Genomic DNA, 5,774 nt, shown 5'->3' with positions numbered 1-5,774 from the left:
TGCAGAGTATTGCACAGCATTGCAGAGTATTGCACAGCATTGCATAGTAGTAGGGATGGCTGAGCATGGATGGATGGATGGCTGGATGTTTCTGTGCAGCGCTGTGGGCACTACACATACAGCCCACAGCGCTGCAGCCATCCATCCATCTCCCTCTCCTCCACAGTGTACCGATCGGTACACAGGAGGGGAGGAGAGGAACCGGCGTCATCAGATGACGCCGGTCTGTTTACATGTGATCGCGCCGTCATTTGACGGCGCGATCACATGGTAAACGGCCGCGATCAGCGGCCATTTACCGGGATCCGTGATGCGCCGGGTCCTCTGGACCCGGCGGTCACGGATGTGTTCGGGTGCGCGCGAGAGGGGAATTCTGGGAGGACGTCATAGTACGTCCTCCCAGAGTTATCCAACCGCCCTGCAGCCGTCATTCGGCTATGGGCCGGTTGGTAAGTGGTTAATGTACACACAGCACCCCATATTGACAGAAAAACACAGAATTGTTGACATTTTTGCAGATTTATTAAAAAAGAAAAACTGAAATATCACATGGTCCTAAGTATTCAGACCCTTTGCTGTGACACTCATATATTTAACTCAGGTTCTGTCCATTTCTTCTAATCATCCTTGAGATGGTTCCACACCTTCATTTGAGTCCAGCTGTGTTTGATTATACTGATTGGACTTGATTAGGAAAGCCACACATCTGTCTATATAAGACCTTACAGCTCACAGTGCATGTCAGAGCAAATGAGAATCATGAGGTCAAAGGAACTGCTTGAAGAGCTCAGAGACAGAATTGTGGCAAGCCACAGATCTGGCCAAGGTTACAAAAAAATTTCTGCACTTCAGGTTCCTAAGAGCACAGTGGCCTCCATAATCCTTAAATGAAAGATGTTTGGGATGACCAGAACCCTTCCTAGAGCTGGCCGTCCAGCCAAACTGAGCTATCGGGGGAGAAGAGCCTTGGTGAGAGAGGTAAAGAAGAACCCAAAGATCACTGTGGCTGAGCTCCAGAGATGCAGTCGGGAAATGGGAGAAAGTTGTAGAAAGTCAACCATCACTGCAGCCCTCCACCAGTCGGGGCTTTATGGCAGAGTGGTCCGACAGAAGCCTCTCCTCAGTGTAAGACACATGAAAGCCAGCATGGAGTTTGCTAAAAAAAAAAAAACACCTGAAGGACTCCAAGATGGTGAGAAATAAGATTCTCTGGTCTGATGAGACCAAGATAGAACTTTTTGGCCTTAATTCTAAGTGATATGTGTGGAGAAAACCAGGCACTGCTCATCACCTGTCCAATACAATCCCAACAGTGAAGCATGGTGGTGGCAGCATCATGCTGTGGGGGTGATTTTCAGCTGCAGGGACAGGACGACTGGTTGCAATCGAGGGAAAGATGAATGTGGCCAAGTACAGGTATATCCTGGATGAAAACCTTCTCCAGAGTGCTCAGGAACTCAGACTGGGCCGAAGGTTTACCTTCCAACAAGACAATGACCCTAAGCACACATCTAAAATAACGAAGGAGTGGCTTCACAACAACTCTGTGACTGTTCTTGAATGGCCCTGCTAGAGCCCTGACGTAAACCCAATTGAGCATCTCTGGAGAGACCTAAAAATATTTGCCCACCGTTTACCATCCAACCTGACAGAACTGGAGAGGGTCTGCAAGGAGGAATGGCAGAGGATCCCCAAATCCAGGTGTGAAAAACTTGTTGCATCTTTCCCAAAAAGACTCATGACTGTATTAGATCAAAAGGGTATGCTTCTACTAAATACTGAGCAAACAGTCTGAATACTTAGGACCATGTGATATTTCAGTTTTTCTTTTTTAATACATTTGCAAAAATATCAACAATTCTGTGCTTTTCTATCAATATGGGGTGCTGTGTGTACATTAATGAGGGAAAAAAATTAACTTAAATTATTTTAGCAAACGGCTGCAATATAACAAAGAGTGAAAAATTTAAGGGGGTCTGAATACTTTCTGTCCCCACTGTAATATATATATATATATATATATATATAATAAAATTTATATATGCGTGTGTGTGTGTGTCATGTATACCCCTATTTTTAAAACTTAACTCCGAAAAGGATCTGTATAGCATACCTACATTGGGTCAGGTTGGATCAACGTTAAGCGTTAAGGAGTTCTCCCATTGGATGAGGTAGAGATCATGACATCACCAGCCCTCTTCTCCCTCTAATCCAAATATAGAATGCTTGGATTAGAAAAAAAAAAAAAAGTACAAGTTCTATGAATGGTGACAGTGCCAAACAAGCAACCCTCTGTAGTCAGGGTGTAGCGGGAAAACCACTCCCACATTTCTCAGAAGATTGTGACTTATCACTGTAGTAGCGCCAACTAGGCACCATCAGGTATGAGAGGCATACCTTCTATTGCGCCAAACTGGACCAATGTGAGCAGCCACTAAAGATAATTCCTAGGAATGTTGAACAGAGTACCTTTCAGACATGAAAATATGTCTTAAAGATAAAAGTGGGTTACTCATAGCAACCTATTCTAACTTGCTGTGGAAGCACAAAAAGATGTACGTAAGCAAAATATATAAATGTTCTTTCATACGCTACCACATGAGGTCTGCTGATTTATTTTTCTATGTAGATGTTTATGTACAATATCTGCTGCTAAAAGTATATTTTACATTTTTGACTGAATCACAAAGGAGAAATGGCAATTTGTTGTAAAACCAAGAACAAAAATGTTAAATAATTTGCAGCTTACCAGTCCTTGGAGGTTGGAATAATTTTCTTTTTTTCCAGGCTGAAAACATTTTCCGCAAGTACTGAAAACCTCTGTTGATCTTGCTGGAATCCTAGCATCATTTTAACTTCCTGTGTACTGAATTGAAATTTAAAACGTTATCATATCAAGTTAACAGCCCTCAAAAATTCCACTCGCCTGCTTGCATTTTGCGAGTGAATTTTGAGGGCTGGCGAGGAGGGGCTGCCTGGGAGCAGGTTGTATGGGAGTCCTTCTCCCAGCGCTCGCAGGGGGCAAGAGAGGAGAGCAGGCGGCCAGATGATCAGAGTGTGAGGAACGTCACTAATGGCTTTACTTTCAATAGCAGGGTGTTCCCCGCACTCACTGTCACACACAGCCCCGCTCACTGGTCCCAGGACTTTGATAGACAGATCACCCATCCAATCCCACGACGAGTGACGTGTACCAGAGTTCCAGGAGGCGAGCTGTATGTGATGCCGTGCAGCGAGAACACACTGCTATTGAAATGAAAGCTGTTTCAGTGATGTTCCTCGGCACTCTGATCCTCCTGCCGGCAATCCTCTTCCTCTCCTCTGTTCCCCTGCATGGTGGATACGGGTAGGCAGCATGGTGGACACGGCAGGCTGCATTGGTGTACACAGGTGAGGCTGCTTTGGCGGGCACGGATAAAGTTGTTGTTAATATTTTCTGCATAAAACATAAGTGTCATTTCATGAGATAATTTATGAGGGCGTGTTTAGGGGCGGGGCAGGGTCGGGGTTGGGTGGGGCAACTGCTGGCGAGTAACCCTTGAGGCCTGGCTAGTAGCTCAGGACTTGAGCCCTGACCGTTGTTAACATGTTACAAATGTTTACATACAGCTCCTGTCCAAACCAATGACAGGCTATGTCTGTACGCTGTTAACTGCACATCCAAGTGTTTACAAGTGTACAGGGCTTCATGAGTGTCCCTGTATGCATGTAAACTAGGGTTGATACCACTTTTTTAAGACCGAGTACAAGTACCGATACTATTTTCTTCAAGTACTCGCCGATACCGATTACCAATACTTTTCGTGTGACAGTGGCACTAATATGCAGCACTGATAGGTGGCACTGATGAGGTGTGGACTGTCAGTAGTTTTTTTTTTTTTTTACAATGCTTTCTTTTTTGAGGGGAGTGAACGGTGTCAGTATTTTTTTATTATTTACAATTTTTTTTTTTTTTTTTTTAAATCGGCCCTGTTGGGAGGCTTTTGTGAGATATCAGGGGTCTAAACAGACCCCTGACATCTCTGCTTTGAGACAGGGAAAGGGACTGAGGATAGAGATTCCCCAGTCCCTTTCTCTGCAGCCTCAGCTGCACTGAAAATGAATGGAGAGGAGACAAGAGGCCCCTCTCCATTCATAAATTGAAGCATTGTAATCACAGTTTATGATGCTCAGTTATGAATGGACAGAGTCAGTGATGACTGACTATGCATTGAGAAAAGGAAGGAGCCGGTAAATGACAGATCCAGGATGTGGGGTGGGGGGGGGGGTGGGGGGAGAGGAGGACCGTGAGAGGAGGACCGGGAGAGAGCAAGGAGCACGGAGGGGGACCCGGACAGAACGAGGAGCACACGGGGGAGCCAGGGGAGGATACAGGGGGACAGTGGAGGGGCTACGCTGAGGATGCCTGGTCTGATACAACAGGTATCGGATCAGGCACCGGAGCATTTGCACGAGTACTGATACTAGTATCGGTGCAACACTAATGTAAAGCACTCAGATGTGTGGTCATTGATTTGTATAGTTGGCTTTATGCAAACACTTGAGACTCCCAGATGCAGAAGAGTCCTGAAAGTAAAGGAACATCCAAACGTTTAAGTTGCCACCAGGAATATGGAGAGGACTTTTTTCCGTGACAATTGTCTAATTGTTGCATTGCAAAGGTATACTCTCACTTCCTGTCTTCAGGACAAAAAGTAAAGGAAATTTTGCCTAATAAGACAGATGGCAACAAAAACCTGCCCTACTCTATCCAAAAAAAAAAAAAAAAATATTTTGCCTTCAGGATATACATTTTGTTTCCTTTAAAAAACAATGGTTTCACGACTCCTCATATGTCCCAAGGATGCAACTGGAATATCTTCGAGTATACAAAAATGACTGGACAAAAAAAAAAAAAACCTAACCCAGCAGTTTTAGGTTTTGAAGAATGTCTGGAATAGGGTGTCTGCTCCTATCCATTGACCAAGTAAAGCTGGCCATACACTGACTAAAAATCAGCCTGTTCAACAATGACTGGCCAAATTTCGGCATATGTGGCAGTCCCTGCTCAATCGAAGTTGATTGATCAACTTCTGGCTGCAGTCGCTGATCAGTGTATTCTGACAGTGCAGCTGTCAGAATACAATGTCTCAGCCCAGGGATTCTTCCATTTAACTAATTTTGTCAGTTTAGATCAGTGGTCTCCAAACTGTGGCTCAGGGGGCTGGATGCGGCCCTTTGCTTACCTTTAGCCGGGTTCTTGGGGTATATTACTCCCATTGATATGAGGCACTATTATTATTATTATACAGGATTTATATAGCTCCGACAGTTTACGCAGCGCTTTACAACATTAGGGCAGACAGTACAAGTACAATACAATTCAATACAGGAGGAATCAGAGGGCCCTGCTCGTTAGAGCTTACAATCTAGGAGCCAATGGACATAAACAGTGGGGCACCATTTCTCCCACTGACAACAATGGGGCACTATTCCTTCCACTGACACCAATAATGGGGCACTATTCCTCCCCCCTGTACCAAATGTGGCAATGCCTACTTTCACTGATGCCAGGACAATTTCCACTCTCGCTGGCCACAGTCTGGCCCTCCTAAATTCTGAAGGACAATAAACTGGCCCTTTGTGTAAAAAGTTTGGAGACCCTTGCTTTAGAGGAAACTGTTAGTTTTTTTTCCTTTGTTCAGCCAGTGAGATGCAGATAAAAAAAATAAACCCAACAGTGTGTGGCCAGCCTAAAATGCCAAATGGAAATAACACACAACACAGAAACTGGA

Source organism: Aquarana catesbeiana, linkage group LG04 (assembly GCF_042186555.1).
Source record: "Aquarana catesbeiana isolate 2022-GZ linkage group LG04, ASM4218655v1, whole genome shotgun sequence".
NCBI classification, from domain to species: domain Eukaryota; kingdom Metazoa; phylum Chordata; class Amphibia; order Anura; family Ranidae; genus Aquarana; species Aquarana catesbeiana.
Note: the sequence above shows the minus strand (reverse complement) of the source record.